The sequence below is a fragment of the Lissotriton helveticus genome, chromosome 1_1, assembly GCF_964261635.1.
Source record: "Lissotriton helveticus chromosome 1_1, aLisHel1.1, whole genome shotgun sequence".
NCBI classification, from domain to species: Eukaryota; Metazoa; Chordata; class Amphibia; order Caudata; family Salamandridae; genus Lissotriton; species Lissotriton helveticus.
Window position 1 is genome coordinate 1,149,795,077 of NC_136057.1, and position 25,863 is coordinate 1,149,820,939.

A 25,863-nucleotide genomic window follows, 5' to 3' on the forward strand; every position below is an offset into this window, starting at 1 on the left:
CACGTGGGTTGAATTCTCCCTCCTGTCCCGCATCCTGTTAGCCCCTTATAGGAAACCGCCAATAATTCAACTAAGGTAACTGGCCATGATGCTGTGTAGGTGTGGGTTGAACTGGGTATCCTGAGACCTCCCCCAGCACAATAGAGACTGAACCTATCCAACTACAAGATTCAGGATGACAAACGATCCCTGCACGACCACCTTCAGAACCTTCTAAATTGCAACAACAACACAGTAGATTCCGTGGATGTTCTCTGGGTAGCAAGAAAAGCAACGGTAAGGAGAGACATAATGCGGTAAAGGAAACAAGAGACACCAGACTGAATGCAGACTGGTTCAAGAAGTCCAAACACTCACGACCAATTACTCCACCACCCTGCACTGACCACACTGTGAGCCTTGCTGCAGGCTAAGCACAGTCTTAACACACTTTACACCACAAGAGCAGGAACCGCCCTTTTCTGTCTTAAACAATGTTACTAGAAGGGGGGAAGTGGGATGTCTCCTGGCTCTGTATGAACGCCAGCAAGAGGCCTCCTGCACTATACCAGCCATCCTCCACACTGTACAGATGGTACACCCCTCACACAGCCCTCAGACATATTGAAGACTTTTAGACTAATGGACCTTATGCACCTTGGAAATCACAAGGACCCCTATAGAAGCATTCCTGACACATCATACACTCCCTAGACTTACCCCAACGTGTCAGCAACAGCTTGAGGCTGCCATCACCGAAGAGGAAATCAGGGAGGAGATTGATGGCCTACCTTAAATCAAATCCACCAACAAGCAAAGGTAGAAGACTCTATATTATAAAAATGCACAAGGACCTTCTAGCACCCCTACCTGCCCAGCATGTTGGTAGAAGCCAACAGTGCAATAATTATAGTTATTCCAAATTATGGCAGAAATGCATTGCGTTGTACAAATTATAAGCTGATCTCTCTTCTTAATAACAACATAAAAATTCTGACCAAAATGTTCCTAATTCGACTTCAATGGATCATTCACACCTTAATACAGTGAGATCAGGTGGGATTTGTGCCCCACTGTTTCTCCCTGTCTCACCTACGAGCCATATCCCTCATCTTTTAGCAGGTGTGCACCTACAAGGATGAAAAATTAGCAGTCTCTCCTGATGCTGAAAAGGCATTCAACAGGGTTGAATGGGACTATATGCTCCAGGTCCTGCAACACATAGACAGGGTGGATTCACAAAGAGTTGTTATATGCTGACGACATCCTGGTCACTCTCTCCAGCCCAGTGTCCTCCTTGGACGCCCTGACAGAATTGATTTCCTGATTTTCAAGCTATTGAGAAAAAAAGTTAATTGGGACAAATATGAAGCCATACCCTTGACTACACACAAGACTATAGCTGCTCTTGGTGGACATTTGTTCTCATGGTCTTCCATGACCCTGAAATATCTGGGTATCCTGCTCTCTCCAGTGCTGACCAGCATGGTGGAGAACAATTTAGAACCCCTACATACGAGCGTCAAAGCAGACAATCAGTGTTGGACCCAACTCGACCTCTTTCTCTGGGGCAGGACCAAGCTGCTTAAAATAGATGTCTTACCTAGACCTAACTACCATTTCCTCATGATCACCATCTGGATCCCTGTCTGACTGATGCTGGCTGTTAGAAATTGGGCTTCTGGTTGGCAGAGGTATGCATCCTGTCCAAAACAGGAACCATAATCCTAGTCAGGTTAAATAACAACACACGCTAAATTAACCTGTGCTCACCTCCTGGTAGCTTGGCATAGAGCAGTCAGGCTTAACTTAAGAGGGAATGTGTAAAGTATTTGTGCAACACTTCAAACAGTAAAACAGTGAAAATACCACACAAAAAGATCCCACATCAAGTTAGAAAATAGAGCAAAAGTGTAATGAACAAAAAAAGACCATACATACAATCCAATTATTAGAACCGGAGTTATAAATATTTAAAGAATAAACAGACAGATAGTGCCTAAAAGCATAACGTGCAAACCAGGGATATATGGCCGAGCTAGACCAGGTCAAATCCAAAATTTAAAGCTGACCGCGATGGAGCACAGGGTCCAATACAGGCCCAGATCAGTCCGCTGAAGAGTTACTTTGTCAAAAATTGTGCAGCGAGTCTCGTGTGCGGGAAAGAAGTTCACCCGGAGCAAGGGGAGCTTCTCTGGTGGTGGTCTGCAGGGTGCGAAGAACCACTGGTCATCGTGGACGAATAGGCTGGAGCCTCACAGTCGCAAGCGGTTATACTTGCTTGTGAAGAGACAAAATTGCGGCTGCTCGCGCTGTATTTTCGGGCGAGCAACAAGGTACTAGAGCATATGGGCAAGTTCGCAAAAAAGCCCAAAGCTTGACTTAAAGAGCAAAAAGACCACTTCCAAGGGCCCAGGACCTGAGTTTGTCTCTTGGGGGTCAGGAGGTTGTTGAAGACAGGTCCAGGAGCTGGGGCAGCCTGTTATGTCCCTGATGTTCATATCCTGAGTCCAGAAGACTAACTCTTTGTGTTACGCTGGAGTCCTGGGTTCAAGATGGGTTCCAGATCCAATTTTTCTTCCCCAGGCAGTAGGCAACAGGTCAGTACAGCAAGGCAGCAGCTCCTTTTGAATAGCAGTCCAGCAGAATGGTACTCCTTTCAGCAGCACATCAATTTTTCTGGCAGAGTATCCACAGGTACAGAAGGGTACAGAGTTGGTGGTGTCAGAGGTCCAGTACCTAAACCCAATTGGGCCTTTGAAGTGGGGGGAGATTTCAAAGAGATGCCTTTGAAGTGCACATAGTGCCTGCCCTGGCTCCAGACTCACTAGAGGGGGTTATGTAGCCCTTTGTGTGGAGACAATGACACAGCCTTTGTAGGAGTAAGTGTGAGTCTGTGTCCAACTTATCCCTCCCTTCCCGCCCAGTATGGCCTATTAGGACACAGATGGCCCATAAAGTCACACCTAAGCTCCCTTTGTGTGTGGCTGTCTAGAGGGAATACACAAAGCCCGGCTGTCACCCAAACCAGACATGCAATCAGAGACAGGTTGCAGGCACCAAATGGCTACAGTAAGAACATTTTCAGATTTGCAATTTAAAATCAAACTTCACCTTAAGTTGTGATTTTAAATTGTGATTCCATAGACACCAAACTTGGGGGGGGGGTCACATGTTTACCCACTTAAAAACTACATTTGTAAAATATAATAATGCTATCCTAATGTCATCCTATAGGAGGGAAATGCCTTTGCAGGAGTTACTATTAAGACACGTAAAACTTAAAAGTACGTGCCCTACTTTTTAAATAAACTGCACCCTTCCCTTGGGCAATCCAAGGCTTCCCTTAGGGGTGACTCATATGTATTAAAAAGGTAGGTTTAGGCCAAACAAGGGGGTTAACTTGCCAGGTCGACAAGGCAGTTTAAAGCTGCACAAACAGGCTCTGCATTAGCAGGCCTGAGACATGTTCAAAGAGCTACTTAAGCGGGTGGCACAATCAGTTCTGCCGGCCCACAAGCAGCATTTAATTTACAGGCCCTGGGCCCATATACTGCTCTTTACTGGGGACTTATAAGTAAATTAAATATGTCAATTGGGGATAAGCACATGTTATCACGTTTTATGGAAAGAACACGAGCACTTTAGCACTGGTCAGCATTGCTAAAGGGCACAGATTCCTAAGGCCAGCAAAAACAAAGTAGGCAAAAACTGGAGGTCTGAAGGCAAAAAGTCTGGGGAAATCACCCCAAGGATGCCAGGTCTAACACTGGTCATTGAGAAATATCTATAAACATTCCTATGGAGAGGGTGCAAACCCTGGCTGAAACTTGACAAACTTCATGCAGTGACCGATAAAGGCAGCATGAGACTCCCTAGTGTCACAAACTACTGGCGTGCGCCACAACTCATGCACCTTTAGTACACCTTACATACCTCCCTGAACACTCTGAAATGGCCATTTTTACCAAGTTTTATTGAGAGTGCACAAGCCTTTTAGCATCGGCAAGAAGTGGTAAAGTGCACAGAGTCCTAATTCCAATAAAAACAAATTTAGAAAAACCGAAGGCTGGTTAACAAAAATGCCATATTTTACATTCAGGAAATCCTAGGTCATGATTTAGAGTATGGCATACAGGTTACACAGTTAAAAACGTGATTGATATCGGTCCGCCATATTAGAAGTGCCATTCAATTTAATGCACTTGTATTACAGCGGAAGGGATAATTGTCATGTTTGTGATGGAGTAACTCATTTAATGAACTCTAAATCAGTTCTTAAATCTTTGAATACCATTGTTTGCCTTTAAACTTTAAAAGAAATGCTGGTTCATAAATAACCTAAGAAGACCAATCAACTTTTACAGACTGAACTGTGGGGACCACCCAAAGTTAGAAGACATCACACATGTGAATCATGTTCAGCTTTTCCCTGAACCAAACACACAACAGAAGTTGATTTGGGTCTCACAACACCGTGGGAACAGCATGGTTTAACAAACTGCAATAGCAAACGTGTCATATAGATGGTGACTTGTCCTTGTTCACTACCCTACATCAATATGACAAGAGCAATCAAATATTGGTGAACACAGGAGCAATTGGTCTAATCTGCTTTACGAAGGGAACAACTGCATATACATCTGTATACTGACCTAAATGATTTGAACATTGAAAGGATACTGGGATTTCATTACAACTATTGACACAATTTCATAATGATTACAATGAGTTTATGGCTGAAATTATTCCTGGATGAGCCCACTGTATTCCACTATAACTAAATACATACAATGTTTATCAATAAGCTGTTGATATGAAGCACATGCTAGCCCACCCTGGCAAGAAACACCGTCTGACCAAGATTATGGTGATTGAATATAATTCATAATACAGGTTTAAGACTATATTTGTTATAAAAGAAAATATTGCATGTTGACAAATTAATAAATTGACTTTTTACCATAGAACGCCCTTCACAACAGGGACATATCAAGAACAGTGGTTCAACTGGGAGAATGAGATTACTCAAAGACAGAACAATACATCGATCACCTGATCATCAATAATCAAGCCGTAGAATAAATCATCACTACTCATGACAGAAAAAAGTTGGACTGATATTGAGAGTGCATATAATAAAACATGTATTAATATTCTCATATAAATATGCAAAAAGTGCTCAGTACTCACGTGATCACACCATAAAAAAGTAATGAACAGTGTGTACAGACATATGGCAATGAAAACATTTCAACTAATACAGGTCAGAACAATTCTCTAGTTCCAAAATTCAATCAGTCCATCCAGTTTTTATGTATACATTGCCATGGTCGTCGTCAGTGTTTCAAACCCAGGACACTTAGGGGTCATCATCAGGACTAACGACAATTCAAAGATGCTATAGCAAAGTTTTTTGTAAACAAAAAAAATAAAGACCGGGACTAACAGTTTGAGAGATAACTCTAATTAGATCAGTCCAAGCATGAATATTTCAGGAAGTGGAAACTCATGAACTATTTCTACCGAGATAATCTGGAGAACCACCCTTTCGGATATCAGCATCCTGGTTCCAACAGTTCAACTCAAGACTAAGTTGTTTCCTATGGAACGATCAAGCTGCTAGGGTTGCACTTAAAACATGCTTTCAATTGACATACTGCGGAGGTATAGCGGCCCCTGATATTCAATCATATCACGCAGCATCCCAGCTCTTGGTACTGAACAACTGGTGATATGGGAGTAGCAGAGACCCGGCATACCAAGTGGAGAAATGGCTCATGGGTGATATAATACCCCATATGTTTTTATACACCTCAAAAGAGCTACAACGATTTCCGCCTGCCACATGTGTGTTTTTCAGAGTTTGGAAGGAATCAATGCGCAGGATGGGGTAGTGGAGACTTTTGACAAGAGAGACATCTCTCTGGCAGAATGGCCTTATGCCGCAAGTGTCCACCTTGGTGGGGTTTAGACAATGGGACGCTGTAGGCATTTCCACGTTGGGGAATGTAATGCGAGGTACTAACATGGGATACTTCCAGGAGCCCAGGAATGAGTTTGCCATGCCACATACTCAATTCTACAAATACTTACAACTGCAAAATGCCTTATCCCCATATGTCACACGTTTGGAATCTCTCCCAGAGTTCAATCCAATAGAGGCAAGTGTTTTTATGGGGGACTTGGGGGACCACAAGACTGCAAATATATATCAAACCCTAGTGAAAAATCTCTCCACAATCTTAGATTCACTTTGGGAAAAATGGCAGACAGCCCTTGGTCCCCTTGAAAATGATGACCGGACAGAGGCCTTAGAATCTGCGAGGGGTGCCGCCATAGCTTCTCGCCTCAGACTTATTCAGTGTGAATATTTACACTGTGTTTTTTTTTACCAGATACAGGCTATGGAGGTAGGGGCTGATAGATTCCATTATGTGTCTACAATATGGCAGTGCGGAAGGCACGCTTATACATACCATTTGGGAATGCATTGCGATTGGCAGGTTTTGGAGGGGGGTTACGAATTGCTTATCAGAGGTGCTGGGATGGGCAATACCTCTGTCTCCTAGGCTCGCCCTATTACATATCATGGACAAAATAGGGGAAACATCTATAAGAGACACCTGCTATTCTTGGGCCTTACCCTGGCAAATAGAGATATAGCTAGGGCATGGAAAGATCCGGCTCTGCCTAAATTGGGAGCTTGGAAGTCAGGCCTTGATTGGTGTATGGGTCAGGAACAGCCTTTGAAGCACGGGGCTGCCCGCAAAAGCACCCCAAAATCTGTAAACATTGGACAGGTTTCATGGGTCTCATATTGGAACCTCCTTCACCACGAACTATTGATGTGGGAACCTTCTGAGAACACATCAAAGGGAAGAGCGATGATACAAAGGACTACGATATATGTGGAATGGCTAGATGGGTATGATATATGGACTACTGCACAGCATGAGACACAGTTGTTTGAAAGTTAGAGGCTGATGTTCACAGACCCAAAAGGTTTATATTTTTGAATTATAAATGTCATATAGAAATCATCTGCTTAAAAGTTATTATATTGATCAATCTATATTATCTTTCTTCTGTAAAGAATGTGCATATCTTATCTGATGACTCAATAAAAAGGTGTTTTGAAAAAAATAAAATTCCACCGAGAGGTGCTTCCAAAAAACATATCAATGAAATAATCTTATTTTTATATAGTGCACCTGAGTGGTAAAAAGGTGCCTGGGTTTCCCAAATTAATGTGGCAAAGCACATACTGACAGGCAATTTGATAGATCTGATGAATCGGATCAAAAAACTTAGAACTAGTCTCCTAAAACTGTTATAAGGATCACCTGAAATAAGATATGGACTGTTAAGGGTTGCATAAATGGAGTATCACAAGGGTCTTGCATATGTGAGAAGTGGAACTTACTGGAAGCAAGATTGCTGCACGTCGAACCAGGTCGTGCATTGCTTATCCGTGTCTCATCAACGGTCTCACAGGATCGGAGATGCATGCAGGACGCTCCTGAGTATCACAACATGGCTGCCTAAATACATGACACCCACAAGCATGGAAGGCAACAGAGTCGGCAATGGAAAAAGGACTAAGCAATAGAACACAATTGTATGCACAAAGAATTGGTTGTTCAAAAGTAATTGAAAAGTGGTAATTAACTCAATACCCTGAACTGTTCGCTTATATTATGATCTACTGCTTCCTTCCCAAGAAAGCCTAAGTATTTCTGTTAAAAAAAAACTGTTTTGACCTTCAGTTTTACCCTAGGATTTGCTTTCCTACTCTTGCCTTAATTTAAATGTTTGATTGTTTTGAATGATGTTGGCCGTGCCTGGGCCGTTTCTATGCTATTGTCGTTATTTCTTCCACCATCATAACTACCCACCTGTAAAGCGCTCTGATACCCCCTGTGGTCTTGTTTGCACTATAGAAAACTCTTTAAATAAATAAATATTGTGTACTGGCAGGTGAGGTTATAGAAAAAAGAGTAATGAACAAATGGTGGCCCCTGTTTCAAATTGTGTATCAGTTTCAAAGATGACCAACAAAAGAAATATAATCAATCCAGACAATGAACTACTTGGAATCAATCAATGAACTAGATATTTCCAATACAATATTTCAATTTTAGAATTGCCACCATAGTGCACCTCAAGATGTACTTAAAAGTAATCATGACAGTTTGCATGCTGTTAACAAGTAAAGCAAAATGATCGAGTGCAGTCTTGCTAAGGAATTGCTCATGTTGACCTGAATGCTCTGAGGCTAATATTCAGACTATATATCAAGTGTGCTATCGTATAATTACACAGGAGCTGTCTGAAGGATTCATAGCAATCTTCATACCATACAGATAAATGTAAGAAGTACACAAGCTTCTACCAAGGGAAATACCAAGATAACAATTGTCTCAACATTCACAATAGAAAGCACACAGGGTAAGAAGTAGTTGATAAATTAACTGAAAGCATATTGTGCAAGGCAAATTGCACTATGTTAAATTTAAGAAGAGTATTAAAGTTGACACAATGACAAGAAAAAATCTAGGTGTAAACAGTTGGGTTTCATTACTCAATACTATGCAGGCAACGGTAAGGCTGTTACCCGTTAATATCCACCACCATTCTGCCGTATTTAGTAGACTCTGCAGATCACCTCCTCACAGTGTTTTTTCACTAGTTTAATGACTTGCCATCAAATGTAATTGTTGGCATGCCTTTTTTTATGAAATGCTCAACTAAGGGTGCTGAGAGCACCTTGCACCTAATACGACTTCAGTGTTGGCTAAGTCTAGATCTATTGTTTGTGTTGTCTGGCCAATGTAGGAGAGGTTACAAGGCGACTATACAGTATATATTACATTGCTACAGTTGCAATTGGTGCAGTCCCTAAGGGTATATGGGATTCAGCCATCTCTAAATTCCATTGTATTGGCAGTTAAACTAGAGACACTTCAGTTGTCACATGGGAAGGTTCAGTCAGTTACTCCCATAATGATGTAAGATCATTCAGTTTCCTCTTGATACCTGCATGAACCAAGAGATGCCTTAGGTTCTTGGCTTTTTTGAATGAAAACACTGGCTGTTCATCAGAGAGATCAATAGATTGAATGAGAGGCCAACATGGTTTAATGATCTTTGTAATCTTGTTACTTTGTGTGCAAAAGGTAGTGACACAGATAATTTCTTCAGTGGGATCTTTTTCCTTGGGTGTAAGAAACTACTTGCGGGGGCACTACCAGACTCTTTTAAGTGATCTTATGACTAGTTTACATGGGTAAGTCTACCTTGTATTTTTTTGTTGAGTATGTACATCTCTCTGAAATAATGACCTATCCATGTGCAATTTCTGCAAATATGCAGAAACTGACCAAAAGGTAAAACATCCTTCCGTCCTGGTGTGATTGCTGGAAAACTGAAGTAATGTGTTGCGTTCTGTGGGCTTGCGATATAAGCTGGGCCCAAGGTCAGTCAGTTTCTGTGTTTCCAAAGAAATTGCATGTGGAAAATTGACTATTTCAGAGAGGCGGAGGTTCTCAACAAAAATTACACAATTCAGAAATGCACTGATTTTTCTTCTCAAGTGTCGTTTTTTTCACAGAGAATCTTCATAGAATCGGACAAACAGTTAACTTTGTACCAGATTATGATATCATCATTTGTTGTCAGTATCATTGTTTTCACTTTTACAGAGTTTCCCTAAAAAGTGATGGGAGATTACACTCAACATCTACCTCCTACATTTATGGGTTGCAACGAATTTATTATTTATAATGTTTTGCTTTGTTTCCGCAGAGAGGGGGAATGACTCCTAATTAATTCCCCTGGCACCTCTTGGTAAGCTTCATCTTTTGCAGAAACATGTCGACCTCTAGGAGTGACTAGAACTATGCCCCACTTTTTTTTAACTGAATCCCTTGGGGACATAATAAAACTCGAGTAGTGCACCTAGTAGATACTTGTTTACTCATATATTTCTTTCCCCTCTGCACCTTACCCTCATGAGTGAGTTTCAGGTTTTCAGACCTCACGATTCACAAAAGAGAGCATCCCCTAAAACTTCTCAACAATAAAACAGGTAGTAGTTTGCACTAAGATCAAGGTGCCTGGAGGGGCCCGAGGATAAAGCATGCCACCCACAGGGGCATAACCAACGCCCCCGCAGCCCCCGCGGTGCGGGGGGCCCTACTCTCTTCAGTAAATGAAGGGGGCCTCCGGCCCCCTCAGCTCTTCAGTGAGAGCTGTGAGAGAGGCTTGCACTAAAGCAAGCTACTCTCCCTCTAAAGCAGGTGCAGGCTGTCTGCAGCCTGCTCTGAGCCCCTCCCGCTGACTGAAGAGAAACAATGTAACTTCTTACATTGTTTCTCTTCAGTCAGAGCCCGGCCCAGAAAAGGGATGGGTGTGGGGGCCCAGAGACAGCATTCCCCACAGGGCTCTGCTCCTTTGAGAAGAGACAAGGATGGGGTGGGGGCCCCAGAGACAGCATTCGCCACAGGGCGCTGCTCCTCTGAGAAGAGACAAAGACAAGGATGGGGTAGGGGCCCCAGAGACAGCATTCTCCAGGGCAATGCTCATATGAGAAGGGATGAGGCAGCAGAATGGTGCCCTCAGGTAAGCACTCTTGTTAGAACGCACCATGGGCATCCACAGGGGGGGGAAAGGGGGAACACTTGCCCCCCCGGATCGCCAGTGCATCCGGTGTGGACCCAGTCAGGGCCGGCCCTAGTCCATCATGCTTTTGAAATGGTGCCATTGTTCCAGGTGGCAGCCCCCTCCATTGGGTGGGAAGGGTGCAAGGGGGTGGCTGAGAAGGGTGCAAGGTAGAAAGGAGAAGGGTGCAAGGCGGAGAGGAGAAGGGTGCAAGGCGGAGGGGAGAAGGGTGCAAGGCAGAGGGGAGCAGGGTGCAAGGCAAAGGGGAGAAGGGTGCAAGGTAGAGAGGAGAAGGGTGCAAGGCAGAGAGGAGAAGGGTGCAAGCAGAGAGGAGAAGGGAGAAAGGCAGAGGGGAGAAGGGTGCAAGGCAGAGGGGAGACAGCATTCCCCACAGGGCTCAGCTCCTCTGAGAAGAGACAAGGATGGGGTGGGGGGCCCAGAGACAGCATTCCCCACAGGGCGCTGCTCCTCTGAGAAGAGAAAAAAACTAGGATGGGGTAGGGGCCCCAGAGACAGCATTCTCCAGGGCAATGCTCATATGAGAAGGGATGAGGCAGCAAATTGGTGCCCTCAGGTAAGCACTCTTGTTAGAACGCACCATGGGCATCCGCAGGGGGGAAAGGGGGTACACTTGCCCCCCCGGATCGCCAGTGCATCCGGTGTGGACCCAGTCAGGGCCGGCCCTAGTCCATCATGCTTTTGAAATGGTGCCATTGTTCCAGGTCGCAGCCCCCTCCATTGGGTGGGAAGGGTGCAAGGGGGTGGCTGAGAAGGGTGCAAGGTGGAAAGGAGAAGGGTGCGAGGCGGAGAGGAGAAGGGTGCAAGGCGGAGGGGAGAAGGGTGCAAGGCAGAGGGGAGCAGGGTGCAAGGCAGAGGGGAGAAGGGTGCAAGGTAGAGAGGAGAAGGGTGCAAGGCAGAGGGGAGAAGGGTGCAAGGCAAAGGGGAAAAGGGTGCAAGGCAGAGTGGAGATGGGTGCAAGGCAGAGAGGAGAAGGGTGCAAGGTAGAGAAGGATGCAAGGCGGAGGGAAGGCAGAGGGGAGAAGGGTGCTATGGGGAGGGGGAGAAGGGTGCAAGGCAGAGGGGAGAAGGGTGCAAGGCAGTGGGGAGAAGGGTGCAAGGCAGAGGGGAGAAGGGTGCAAGGCAGAGGGGAGAAGGGTGCAAGGCGCAGAGGAAAACGGTTGAAAGCGGAGAGGAGAAGGATGTAAGGCAGAGGGGAGAAGGGTGCAAAGCAGAGGGGAGAAGGGTGCAAGGCAGAGGGGAGAATGGTGGAAGGTAGAAAAGGGTGCAAGGTGGAGGTAGAGTAGGGTGCAAGGCAGAGGGGAGACGGGTGCAATGCAGATAGGAAAGAGAAGGGTGCAAGGCAGAGGGGAGAAGGGTGCAAAGCAGAGGGGAGAAGGGTACAAGGCAGAGGGGAGAAGGGTGCAAGGCAGAGGGGAGAAGGGTGCAAACCAGAGGGGAGAGGGGTGCAAGGCAGAGGGGAGAATGGTGCAAGGCAGAGGGGAGAAGGGTGCAAGGCAGAGGGGAGAAGGGGGCATGGCGGAGGGGAGAAGGGTACAAGGAAGAGGGGAGAAGGGTGCAGGGCAGAGAGGAGAATGGTGCAAGGCAGAGGGGAGAATGGGGCAAGGCAGAGAGGAGAAGGGTGCAAGGTATAGAAGGGTGTAAGGTGGAGGGGAGAAGGGTGCAAGGCAGAGGGGAAAAGGGTGCAAGGCAGTGGGGAGAAGGGTGCAAGGCAGAGGGGAGAAGGGGGCATGGCGGAGGGGAGAAGGGTACAAGGCAGAGGGGAGAAGGGTGCAGGGCAGAGAGGAGAATGGTGCAAGGCAGAGGGGAGAATGGGGCAAGGCAGAGAGGAGAAGGGTGCAAGGTATAGAAGGGTGCAAGGCAGAGAGGAGAAGGATGCAAGGTAGAGAAGGGTGCAAGGCGGAGGGTGAGAAGGGTGCAAGGCAGAGGGGAAAAGGTTGCAAGGCAGAGGGAAGAAGGGTGCAAGGCAGAGGGGAGAAGGGTACAAGGCAGAGAGGAGAAGGGTGCAAGGTAGAGAAGGGTGCAAGGCGGAGGGGTGAAGGGTACAAGGCAGCGGGGAGAATGGTGCAAGGCGGAGAAGAGAAGCGTGCAAGGCAGAGGGGAGAATGGTGCAAGGTAGAAAAGGGTGCAAGGCGAAGGTGGAGTAGGGTGCAAGGCAGAGAGGAGAATGGTGCAAGGCAGAGGGGAGAAGGGTGCAAGGTAGAAAAGGGTGCAAGGTGGACGTGGAGTAGGGTACAAAGTGGAGGGGGAGAAGAGTGCAAGTGGGAGGGGAGAATGGTGCAAGGCAGAGGGGACAATGGTGCAAGGTAGAAAAGGGTGCAAGGTGGAGGTGGAGTAGGGTGCAAGGCAGAGAGGAGAAGGGTGCAAGGCAGAGGGGAGAAGGGTGCAAGGCAGAGGGGAGAAGGGTGCAAGGCAGAGGGGAGAAGGGTGCAAGGCAGAGGGGAGAATGGTGCAAGGCAGAGGGGAGAATGCTGCAAGGTAGAAAAGGGTGTAAGGTGGAGGGGAGAAGGGTGCAAGGCAGAGGGGAAAAGGGTGCAAGGCAGTGGGGAGAAGGGTGCAAAGCAGAGGGGAGAAGGGGGCATGGCGGAGGGGAGAAGGGTACAAGGCAGAGGGCAGAAGGGTGCAGGGCAGAGAGGAGAATGGTGCAAGGCAGAGGGGAGAAGGGGGCAAGGCAGAGAGGAGAAGGGTGCAAGGTATAGAAGGGTGCAAGGCAGAGAGGAGAAGGGTGCAAGGTAGAGAAGGGTGCAAGGCGGAGGGTGAGAAGGGTGCAAGGCAGAGGGGAAAAGGTTGCAAGGCAGAGGGAAGAAGGGTGCAAGGCAGAGGGGAGAAGGGTACACGGCAGAGAGGAGAAGGGTGCAAGGTAGAGAAGGGTGCAAGGCGGAGGGGTGAAGGGTACAAGGCAGTGGGGAGAATGGTGCAAGGCGGAGAAGAGAAGGGTGCAAGGCAGAGGGGAGAATGGTGCAAGGTAGAAAAGGGTGCAAGGCGAAGGTGGAGTAGGGTGCAAGGCGGAGAGGAAAAGGGTGCAAATTGGAGAGGAGAAGGATGTAAGGCAGAGGGGAGAAGGGTGCAAAGCAGAGGGGAGAAGGGTGCAAGGCAGAGGGGAGAATGGTGCAAGGCAGAGGGGAGAATGGTGCAAGGTAGAAAAGGGTGCACGGCGGAGGTGGAGTAGGGTGCAAGGCAGAGGGGAGAAGGGTGCAAGGCAGATAGGAAGGAGAAGGGTGCAAGGGAGAGGGGAGAAGGGTGCAGAGCAGAGGGGAGAAGGGTGCAAGGCAGAGGGGAGAAGGGTGCAAAGCAGAGAGGAGAAGGGTGCAGGGCAGAGGGGAGAATGGTGCAAGGCAGAGGGGAGAATGGTGCCAGGTAGAAAAAGGTGTAAGGCGGAGGGGAGAAGGGTGCAAGGCAGAGGGGAGAAGGGTGCAAGGCAGAGGGGAAAAGGGAGCAAGGCAGTGGGGAGAAGGGTGCAAGGCAGAGGGGAGAAGGGGGCATGGCGGAGGGGAGAAGGGTACAAGGCAGAGAGGAGAGGGGTGCAGGGCAGAGAGGAGAATGGTGCAAGGCAGTGGGGAGAATGTTGCAAGGTAGAAAAGGGTGCAAGGCGGAGGTGGAGTAGGGTACAAGAGAGGCAAGGGGGAGAAGGGTGCAAGGGGGAGGGGGAGAAGGGTGCAAGTCAGAGGGGAGAAGGGTGCAAGGGGTAAGGTGATATAGTTAAAAATGTGCTCCCCCGGAAACATTTCTGCAGACACCCAAGGAACGCACACTACTTTGTGAGAGAGAGTGGGAGAGAGTGGAGAGAGAGTGGAGAGAGAGAGTGGAGAGAGAGAGTGGAGAGAGAGTTTAGAGAGACAGTGGAGAGAGAGAGAGAGAGAGAGAGAGAGAGTAGAGAGAGAGGGTGGAGAGAGAGAGTGGAGAGAGAGACAGTGGAGAGAGAGTGGAGAGAGCGAATGGAGGGAGACAATGGAGAGAGAGTGGAGAGAGAGAGTAGAGAGAGAGTGGAGAGAGAGTGGTGAGAGGGAGAGAGGGAGAGTGTCGAGAGAGAGTCGAGAGAGAGAGGAGAGAGAGAGACAGTGGAGAGAGAGTAAAGAGAGTGGAGGGAGACAGTGGAGAGAGAGGGTGGAGAGAGAGACAGTGGAGAGAGAGTAGAGAGAGAGAGTGGAGAGAGAGAGAGTGGAGAGAGAGAGTGGAGAGAGAGTAGAGAGAGAGAGAGTGGAGAGAGAGTAGAGAGAGAGAGAGAGTGGAGAGAGAGTAGAGATAGACAGTGGTGGAAATGGGCTCAAGGCAGAGAGGAGAAGGGTGCAAGGTAGAGAAGGGTGCAAGGCGGAGGGAAGGCAGAGGGGAGAATGGTGCTACAGGGAGGGGGAGAAGGTTGCAAGGCAGAGGGGAGAAGGGTGCAAGGCAGTGGGGAGAAGGGTACAAGGCAGAGGGGAGAAGGGTGCAAGGCGGAGGGGAGAAGGGTGCAAGGCGGAGAGGAAAAGGGTGCAAAGTGGAGAGGAGAAGGATGTAAGGCAGAGGGGAGAAGGGTGCAAAGCAGAGGGGAGAAGGGTGCAAGGCAGAGGGGAGAATGGTGCAAGGCAGTGGGGAGCAGGGTGCAGGGCAGAGGGGAGAATGGTGCAAGGCAGAGGGGAGAATGGTGCCGGGTAGAAAAAGGTGTAAGGCGGAGGGGAGAAGGGTGCAAGGCAGAGGGGAGAAGGGTGCAAGGCAGAGGGGGAAAGGGTGCAAGGCAGTGGGGAGAAGGGTGCAAGGCAGAGGGGAGAAGGGGGCATGGCGGAGGGGAGAAGGGTACAAGGCAGAGGGGAGAAGGATGCAGGGCAGAGAGGAGAATGGTGCAAGGCAGTGGGGAGAATGGTGCAAGGTAGAAAAGGGTGCAAGGCGGAGGTGGAGTAGGGTACCAGAGAGGCAAGGGGGAGAAGGGTGCAAGGGGAAGGGGGAGAAGGGTGCAAGTCAGAGGGGAGAAGGGTGCAAGGGGTAAGGTGATATAGTTAAAAATGTGCTCCCCCCGGAAACATTTCTGCAGACACCCATGGAACGCACACTACTTTGTGAGAGAGAGTGGGAGAGAGTGGAGAGAGAGTGGAGAGAGATTGGAGAGAGAGAGTGGAGAGAGAGTTTAGAGAGACAGTGGAGAGAGAGAGTAGAGAGAGAGGGTGGAGAGAGAGAGTGGAGAGAGAGACAGTGGAGAGAGAGTGGAGAGAGCGTATGGAGGGAGACAATGGAGAGAGAGTGGAGAGAGAGAGTAGAGAGAGAGTGGAGAGAGAGTGGTGAGAGGGAGAGAGGGAGAGTGGAGAGAGAGAGTAGAGAGAGAGAGGAGAGAGAGAGAGAGACAGTGGAGAGAGAGTAAAGAGAGTGGAGGGAGACAGTGGAGAGAGAGGGTGGAGAGAGAGACAGTGGAGAGAGAGTAGAGAGAGAGAGAGTGGAGAGAGAGAGAGCGGAGAGAGAGAGTAGAGAGAGAGAGAGTGGAGAGAGAGTAGAGAGAGAGAGAGAGTGGAGAGAGAGTAGAGATAGACAGTGGTGGAAATGGACTCAAGGCAGAGAGGAGAAGGGTGCAAGGTAGAGAAGGGTGCAAGGAGTAGGGAAGGCAGAGGGGAGAAGGTTGCTACAGGGAGGGGGAGAAGGTTGCAAGGCAGAGGGGAGAATGGTGCAAGGCAGTGGGGAGAAGGGTACAAGGCAGAGGGGAGAAGGGTGCAAGGCGGAGGGGAGAAGGGTGCAAGGCGGAGAGGAAAAGGGTGCAAAGTGGAGAGGAGAAGGATGTAAGGCAGAGGGGAGAAGGGTGCAAAGCAGAGGGGAGAAGGGTGCAAGGCAGAGGGGAGAATGGTGCAAGGCAGTGGGGAGAATGGTGCAAGGTAGAAAAGGGTGCAAGGCGGAGGTGGAGTAGGGTACAAGAGAGGCAAGGGGAGAAGGGTGCAAGGCAGAGGGGAGAATGGTGCAAGGCAGAGGGGAGAATGGTGCAAGGTAGAAAAGGGTGCAAGGCGGAGGTGGAGTAGGGTGCAAGGCAGAGGGAAGAAGGGTGCAAGGCAGATAGGACGGAGAAGGGTGCAAGGCAGAGGGGAGAAAGGTGCAAAGCAGAGGGGAGAAGGGTGCAAGGCAGTGGGGAGAAGGGTGCAAGGCAGAGGGGAGAATGGTGCCAGGTAGAAAAGGGTGTAAGGCGGAGGGGAGAAGGGTGCAAGGCAGAGGGGAGAAGGATGCAAGGCAGAGGGGAAAAGGGTGCAAGGCAGTGGGGAGAAGGGTGCGAGGCAGAGGGGAGAGGGGGCATGGCGGAGGGGAGAAGGGTACATAGCAGAGGGGAGAAGGGTGCAGGGCAGAGAGGAGAATGGTGCAAGGCAGAGGGGAGAAGGGTGCAAGGCAGAGAGGAGAAGGGTGCAAGGTAGAGAAGGGTGCAAGGCAGAGAGGAGAAGGGTGCAAGGCAGAGAGGAGAAGGATGCAAGGTAGAGAAGGGTGCAAGGCGGAGGGTGAGAAGGGTGCAAGGCAGAGGGGTAAAGGTTGCAAGGCAGAGGGAAGAAGGGTGCAAGGCAGAGAGGAGAAGGATGCAAGGTAGAGAAGGGTGCAAGGCGGAGGGTGAGTAGGGTGCAAGGCAGAGGGGTAAAGGTTGCAAGGCAGAGGGAAGAAGGGTGCAAGGCAGAGAGGAGAAGGGTGCAAGGTAGAGAAGGGTGCAAGGCGGAGGGGTGAAGGGTACAAGGCAGAGGGGAGAAGGGTGCAAGGCAGAGGGGAGAAGGGTGCAAGGCGGAGAGAGAAGGGTGCAAGGCAGAGGGGAGAATGGTGCAAGGTAGAAAAGGGTGCAAGGCGAAGGTGGAGTAGGGTACAAGGCAGAGAGGAGAATGGTGCAAGGCAGAGGGGAGAAGGGTGTGAAGTAGAAAAGGGTGAAAGGTGGACATGGAGTAGGGTACAAAGCGGAGGGGGAGAATAGTGCAAGTGGGAGGGGAGAATGGTGCAAGGCAGAGTGGACAATGGTGCAAGGTAGAGGGGAGAAGAGTGCAAGGTAGAGAAGGGTGCAAGGCGGAGGGGTGAAGGGTACAAGGCAGAGGGGAGAAGGGTGCAAGGCAGAGGGGAGAAGGGTGCAAGGCGGAGGGGAGAAGGGTGCAAGGCGGAGAGGAGAAGGGTGCAAGGCAGAGGGGAGAATGGTGCAAGGTAGAAAAGGGTGCAAGGCGAAGGTGGAGTAGGGTGCAAGGCAGAGAGGAGAATGGTGCAAGGCAGAGGGGAGAAGGGTGCAAGGTAGAAAAGGGTGCAAGGTGGACATGGAGTAGGGTACCAAGCGGAGGGGGAGAAGAGTGCAAGTGGGAGGGGAGAATGGTGCAAGGCAGAGGGGACAATGGTGCAAGGTAGAGGGGAGAAGGGTGCAAGGCAGAGGGGAGAATGGTGCAAGGCAGAGGGGAGAATGGTGCAAGGTAGAAAAGGGTGCAAGGTGGAGGTGGAGTAGGGTGCAAGGCAGAGAGGAGAAGGGTGCAAGGCAGAGGGGAGAAGGGTACAAGGCAGAGGGGAGAAGGGTGCAAGGCAGAGGGGAGAATGGTGCAAGGCAGAGGGGAGAATGGTGCAAGGTAGAAAAGGGTGCAAGGCGGAGGTGGAGTAGGGTACAAGAGAGGCAAGGGGGAGAAGGGTGCAAGGGGGAGGGGGAGAAGAGTGCAAGTCAGAGGGGAGAAGGGTGCAAGGGGTAAGGTGATGAAGTTAAAAATGTGCTCCCCCCGGAAACATTTCTGCAGACACCCATGGAACGCACACTACTTTGTGAGAGAGAGTGGGAGAGAGTGGAGAGAGAGTGGAGAGAGAGAGAGAGAGTGGAGAGAGAGAGTGGAGAGAGAGTTGAGAGAGACAGTGGAGAGAGAGAGAGAGTAGAGAGAGAGGGTGGAGAGAGAGAGTGGAGAGAGAGAGTGGAGAGAGAGACAGTGGAGAGAGTGGAGAGAGAGTGAAGAGAGCGAATGGAGGGAGACAGTGGAGAGAGAGTGGAGAGAGAGAGTAGAGAGAGAGTGAGGAGAGAGTGGAGAGAGGGAGAGTGGAGAGAGAGAGAGTAGAGAGAAAGAGGAGAGAGAGAGACAATGGAGAGAGAGTAGAGAGAGTGGAGAGAGAGAGTGGAGAGAGAGACAGTGGAGAGAGAGTAGAGAGAGAGAGAGTGGAGAGAGAGAGTGGAGAGAGGGAGAGTGGAGAGAGAGAGAGTAGAGAGAGAGAGTAGAGAGAGAGAGGAGAGAGAGAGACACTGGAGAGAGAGTAAAGAGAGTGGAGGGAGACAGTGGAGAGAGAGAGTGGAGAGAGAGACAGTGGAGAGAGAGTAGAGAGAGAGAGAGTAGAGAGAGAGAGAGTGGAGAGAGAGTAGAGATAGACAGTGGTGGAAATGGGCGCAAGGCAGAGAGGAGAAGGGTGCAAGGTAGAGAAGGGTGCAAGGCGGAGGGAAGGCAGAGGGGAGAAGGGTGCTACGGGGAGGGGGAGAAGGTTGCAAGGCAGAGGGGAGAAGGGTGCAAGGCAGTGGGGAGAAGGCTACGAGGCAGAGGGGAGAAGGGTGCAAGGCGGAGGGGAGAAGGGTGCAAGGCGGAGAGGAAAAGGGTGCAAAGTGGAGAGGAGAAGGATGTAAGGCAGAGGGGAGAAGGGTGCCAAGCAGAGGGGAGAAGGGGGCAAGGCAGGGGGAGAATGGTGCAAGGCAGAGGGGAGAATGGTGCAAGGTAGAAAAGGGTGCAAGGCGGAGGTGGAGTAGGGTGCAAGGCAGAGGGGAGAAGGGTGCAAGGCAGATAGGAAGGAGAAGGGTGCAAGGCAGAGGGGAGAAGGGTGCAAAGCAGAGGGGAGAAGGGTGAAAGGCAGAGGGGAGAAGGGTGCAAAGCAGAGAGGAGAAGGTTGCAGGGCAGAGGGGAGAATGGTGCAAGGCAGAGGGGAGAATGGTGCCAGGTAGAAAAAGGTGTAAGGCGGAGGGGAGAAGGGTGCAAGGCAGAGGGGAGGAGGGTGCAAGGCAGAGGGGAAAAGGGTGCAAGGCAGTGGGGAGAAGGGTGCAAGGCAGAGGGGAGAAGGGGGCATGGCGGAGGGGAGAAGGGTACAAGGCAGAGGGGAGAAGGGTGCAGGGCAGAGAGGAGAATGGTGCAAGGCAGTGGGGAGAATGGTGCAAGGTAGAAAAGGGTGCAAGGCGGAGGTGGAGTAGGGTACAAGTGAGGCAAGGGGGAGAAGGGTGCAAGGGGGAGGGGGAGAAGGGTGCAAGTCAGAGGGGAGAAGGGTGCAAGGGGTAAGGTGATGAAGTTAAAAATGTGCTCCCCCGGAAACATTTCTGCAGACACCCATGGAACGCACACTACTTTGTGAGAGAGAGTGGGAGAGAGTGGAGAGAGAGTGGAGAGAGAGAGAGAGAGAGAGAGTGGAGAGAGAGAGTGGAGAGAGAGTTTAGAGAGATAGTGGAGAGAGAGAGAGAGAGAGAGAGAGTAGAGAGAGAGGGTGGAGAGAGAGGGTGGAGAGAGAGTGGAGTGAGAGACAGTGGAGAGAGAGTGGAGAGGGCGAATGGAGGGAGACAATGGAGAGAGAGTGGAGAGAGAGAGTAGAGAGAGAGTGGAGAGAGAGTGGTGAGAGGGAGAGAGGGAGAGTGGAGAGAGAGAGAGTAGAGAGAGAGAGGAGAGAGAGTAAAGAGAGTGGAGGGAGACCGTGGAGAGGGAGAGTGGAGAGAGAGAGACAGTGGAGAGAGAGTAGAGAGAGAGAGAGTGGAGAAAGAGAGTGGAGAGAGAGAGTGGAGAGAGAGTAGAGAGAGAGAAAGTGGAGAGAGAGTAGAGAGAGAGAGAGAGTGGAGAGAGAGTAGAGATAGACAGTGGTGGAAATGGGCGCAAGGCAGAGAGGAGAAGGGTGCAAGGTAGAGAAGGGTGCAAGGCGGAGGGAAGGCAGAGGGGAGAAGGGTGCTACGGGGAGGGGGAGAAGGTTGCAAGGCAGAGGGGAGAAGGGTGCAAGGCAGTGGGGAGAAGGGTACAAGGCAGAGGGGAGAAGGGTGCAAGGCGGATGGGAGAGGGGTGCAAGGCGGAGAGGAAAAGGGTGCAAAGTGGAGAGGAGAAGGATGTAAGGCAGAGGGGAGAAGGGTGCAAAGCAGAGGGGAGAAGGGTGCAAGGCAGAGGGGAGAATGGTGCAAGGCAGTGGGGAGAATGGTGCAAGGTAGAAAAGGGTGCAAGGCGGAGGTGGAGTAGGGTACAAGAGAGGCAAGGGGGAGAAGGGTGCAAGGCAGAGGGGAGAATGGTGCAAGGCAGAGGGGAGAATGGTGCAAGGTAGAAAAGGGTGCAAGGCGGAGGTGGAGTAGGGTGCAAGGCAGAGGGGAGAAGGGTGCAAGGAAGATAGGAAGGAGAAGGGTGCAAGGCAGAGGGGAGAAGGGTACAAAGCAGAGGGGAGAAAGGTGCAAGGCAGAGGGGAGAAGGGTGCAAACCAGAGGGGAGAAGGGTGCCAGGCAGAGGGGAGAATGGTGCAAGGCAGAGGGGAGAATGGTGCCAGGTAGAAAATGGTGTAAGGCGGAGGGGAGAAGGGTGCAAGGCAGAGGGGAGAAGGATGCAAGGCAGAGGGGAAAAGGGTGCAAGGCAGTGGGGAGAAGGGTGCAAGGCAGAGGGGAGAGGGGGCATGGCGGAGGGGAGAAGGGTACATAGCAGAGGGGAGAAGGGTGCAGGGCAGAGAGGAGAATGGTGCAAGGCAGAGGGGAGAAGGGTGCAAGGCAGAGAGGAGAAGGGTGCAAGGTAGAGAAGGGTGCAAGGCAGAGAGGAGAAGGGTGCAAGGCAGAGAGGAGAAGGATGCAAGGTAGAGAAGGGTGCAAGGCGGAGGGTGAGAAGGGTGCAAGGCAGAGGGGTAAAGGTTGCAAGGCAGAGGGAAGAAGGGTGCAAGGCAGAGAGGAGAAGGATGCAAGGTAGAGAAGGGTGCAAGGCGGAGGGTGAGAAGGGTGCAAGGCAGAGGGGTAAAGGTTGCAAGGCAGAGGGAAGAAGGGTGCAAGGCAGAGAGGAGAAGGGTGCAAGGTAGAGAAGGGTGCAAGGCGGAGGGGTGAAGGGTACAAGGCAGAGGGGAGAAGGGAGAAGGGTGCAAGGCAGAGGGGAGAAGGGTGCAAGGCGGAGAGAGAAGGGTGCAAGGCAGAGGGGAAAATGGTGCAAGGTAGAAAAGGGTGCAAGGCAAAGGTGGAGTACGGTGCAAGGCAGAGAGGAGAATGGTGCAAGGCAGAGGGGAGAAGGGTGTGAAGTAGAAAAGGGTGAAAGGTGGACATGGAGTAGGGTACAAAGCGGAGGGGGAGAAGAGTGCAAGTGGGAGGGGAGAATGGTGCAAGGCAGAGTGGACAATGGTGCAAGGTAGAGGGGAGAAGGGTGCAAGGCAGAGGGGAGAAGGGTGCAAGGTAGAGAAGGGTGCAAGGCGGAGGGGTGAAGGGTACAAGGCAGACGGGAGAAGGGTGCAAGGTAGAAAAGGGTGCAAGGTGGACATGGAGTAGGGTACAAAGTGGAGGGGGAGAAGAGTGCAAGTGGGAGGGGAGAATGGTGCAAGGCAGAGGGGACAATGGTGCAAGGTAGAGGGGAGAAGAGTGCAAGGTAGAGAAGGGTGCAAGGCGGAGGGGTGAAGGGTACAAGGCAGAGGGGAGAAGGGTGCAAGGCAGAGGGGAGAAGGGTGCAAGGCGGAGGGGAGAAGGGTGCAAGGCGGAGAGGAGAAGGGTGCAAGGCAGAGGGGAGAATGGTGCAAGGCAGAGGGGAGAATGGTGCAAGGTAGAAAAGGGTGCAAGGTGGAGGTGGAGTAGGGTGCAAGGCAGAGAGGAGAAGGGTGTGAAGTAGAAAAGGGTGAAAGGTGGACATGGAGTAGGGTACAAAGCGGAGGGGGAGAAGAGTGCAAGTGGGAGGGGAGAATGGTGCAAGGCAGAGGGGACAATGGTGCAAGGTAGAGGGGAGAAGGGTGCAAGGCAGAGGGGTGAAGGGTACAAGGCAGAGGGGAGAAGGGAGAAGGGTGCAAGGCAGAGGGGAGAAGGGTGCAAGGCGGAGAGAGAAGGGTGCAAGGCAGAGGGGAAAATGGTGCAAGGTAGAAAAGGGTGCAAGGCAAAGGTGGAGTAGGGTGCAAGGCAGAGAGGAGAATGGTGCAAGGCAGAGGGGAGAAGGGTGTGAAGTAGAAAAGGGTGAAAGGTGGACATGGAGTAGGGTACAAAGCGGAGGGGGAGAAGAGTGCAAGTGGGAGGGGAGAATGGTGCAAGGCAGAGGGGACAATGGTGCAAGGTAGAGGGGAGAAGGGTGCAAGGCAGAGGGGAGAATGGTGCAAGGCAGAGGGGAGAATGGTGCAAGGTAGAAAAGGGTGCAAGGTGGAGGTGGAGTAGGGTGCAAGGCAGAGAGGAGAAGGGTGCAAGGCAGAGGAGAGAAGGGTGCAAGGCAGAGGGGAGAAGGGTGCAAGGCAGAGGGGAGAATGGTGCAAGGCAGAGGGGAGAATGGTGCAAGGTAGAAAAGGGTGCAAGGCGGAGGTGGAGTAGGGCACAAGAGAGGCAAGGGGAGAAGGGTGCAAGGGGGAGGGGGAGAAGGGTGCAAGTCAGAGGGGAGAAGGGTGCAAGGGGTAAGGTGATGAAGTTAAAAATGTGCTCCCCCCGGAAACATTTCTGCAGACACCCATGGAACGCACACTACTATGTGAGAGAGAGTGGGAGAGAGTGGAGAGAGAGTGGAGAGAGAGAGAGAGAGAGTGGAGAGAGAGAGTGGAGAGAGAGTTGAGAGAGACAGTGGAGAGAGAGAGAGAGTAGAGAGAGAGGGTGGAGAGAGAGAGTGGAGAGAGAGACAGTGGAGAGAGAGTGGAGAGAGAGTGAAGAGAGCGAATGGAGGGAGACAGTGGAGAGAGAGTGGAGAGAGAGAGTAGAGAGAGAGTGAGGAGAGAGTGGAGAGAGGGAGAGAGGGAGAGTGGAGAGAGAGAGAGTAGAGAGAAAGAGGAGAGAGAGAGACAATGGAGAGCGAGTAGAGAGAGTGGAGGGAGACAGTGGAGAGAGAGAGTGGAGAGAGAGACAGTGGAGAGAGAGTAGAGAGAGAGAGTGGAGAGAGAGTGTGGAGAGAGGGAGAGTGAAGAGAGAGAGAGTAGAGAAAGAGAGGAGAGAGAGAGAGACAGTGGAGAGAGAGTAGAGAGAGTGGAGGGAGACAGTGGAGAGAGAGAGTGGAGAGAGAGACAGTGGAGAGAGAGTAGAGAGAGAGAGAGTGGAGAGAGAGAGTGGAGAGAGGGAGAGTGGAGAGAGAGAGAGAGTAGAGAGAGAGAGTAGAGAGAGAGAGGAGAGAGACAGTGGGGATAGAGTAAAGAGAGTGGAGGGAGACAGTGGAGAGAGAGAGTGGAGAGAGAGACAGTGGAGAGAGAGTAGAGAGAGAGATAGAGTAGAGAGAGAGAGAGTGGAGAGAGAGTAGAGATAGACAGTGGTGGAAATGGGCGCAAGGCAGAGAGGAGAAGGGTGCAAGGTAGAGAAGGGTGCAAGGCGGAGGGAAGGCAGAGGGGAGAAGGGTGCTACGGGGAGGGGGAGAAGGTTGCAAGGCAGAGGGGAGAAGGGTGCAAGGCAGTGGGGAGAAGGGTACGAGGCAGAGGGGAGAAGGGTGCAAGGCGGAGAGGAAAAGGGTGCAAAGTGGAGAGGAGAAGGATGTAAGGCAGAGGGGAGAAGGGTGCCAAGCAGAGGAGAGAAGGGTGCAAGGCAGGGGGAGAATGGTGCAAGGCAGAGGGGAGAATGGTGCAAGGTAGAAAAGGGTGCAAGGCGGAGGTGGAGTAGGGTGCAAAGCAGAGGGGAGAAGGGTGAAAGGCAGAGGGGAGAAGGGTGCAAAGCAGAGAGGAGAAGGGTGCAGGGCAGAGGGGAGAGGGGAGAATGGTGCAAGGCAGAGGGGAGAATGGTGCCAGGTAGAAAAAGGTGTAAGGCGGAGGGGAGAAGGGTGCAAGGCAGAGGGGAAAAGGGTGCAAGGCAGTGGGGAGAAGGGTGCAAGGCAGAGGGGAGAAGAGGGCATGGCGGAGGGGAGAAGGGTACAAGGCAGAGGGGAGAAGGGTGCAGGGCAGAGAGGAGAATGGTGCAAGGCAGTGGGGAGAATGGTGCAAGGTAGAAAAGGGTGCAAGGCGGAGGTGGAGTAGGGTACAAGAGAGGCAAGGGGGAGAAGGGTGCAAGGGGGAGGGGGAGCAGGGTGCAAGTCAGAGGGGAGAAGGGTGCAAGGGGTAAGGTGATGAAGTTAAAAATGTGCTCCCCGGAAACATTTCTACAGACACTTATGGAACGCACACTACTTTGTGAGAGAGAGTGGGAGAGAGTGGAGAGAGAGTGGAGAGAGAGAGAGAGAGAGAGAGGAGAGAGAGAGTGGAGAGAGAGTTTAGAGAGACAGTGGAGAGAGAGAGAGAGAGAGAGAGAGAGTAGAGAGAGAGAGAGGGTGGAGAGAGAGGGTGGAGAGAGAGAGTGGAGTGAGAGACAGTGGAGAGAGAGTGGAGAGAGCGAATGGAGGGAGACAATGGAGAGAGAGTGGAGAGAGAGAGTAGAGAGAGAGTGGAGAGAGAGTGGTGAGAGGGAGAGAGGGAGAGTGGAGAGAGGAGAGAGAGAGAGGAGAGAGAGAGACAGTGGAGAGAGAGTAAAGAGAGTGGAGGGAGACCGTGGAGAGGGAGAGTGGAGAGAGAGAGACAGTGGAGAGAGAGTAGAGAGAGAGAGAGTGGAGAAAGAGAGTGGAGAGAGAGTGGAGAGAGAGTAGAGAGAGAGAGAGTGGAGAGAGAGTAGAGAGAGAGAGAGAGTGGAGAGAGAGTAGTGATAGACAGTGGTGGAAATGGGCGCAAGGCAGAGAGGAGAAGGGTGCAAGGTAGAGAAGGGTGCAAGGCGGAGGGAAGGCAGAGGGGAGAAGGGTGCTACGGGGAGGGGGAGAAGGTTGCAAGGCAGAGGGGAGAAGGGTGCAAGGCAGTGGGGAGAAGGGTACGAGGCAGAGGGGAGAAGGGTGCAAGGCGGAGGGGAGAAGGGTGCAAGGCGGAGAGGAAAAGGGTGCAAAGTGGAGAGGAGAAGGATGTAAGGCAGAGGGGAGAAGGGTGCCAAGCAGAGGGGAGAAGGGTGCAAGGCAGGGGGAGAATGGTGCAAGGCAGAGGGGAGAATGGTGCAAGGTAGAAAAGGGTGCAAGGCGGAGGTGGAGTAGGGTGCAAAGCAGAGGGGAGAAGGGTGAAAGGCAGAGGGGAGAAGGGTGCAAAGCAAAGAGGAGAAGGGTGCAGGGCAGAGGGGAGAATGGTGCAAGGCAGAGGGGAGAATGGTGCCGGGTAGAAAAAGGTGTAAGGCGGAGGGGAGAAGGGTGCAAGGCAGAG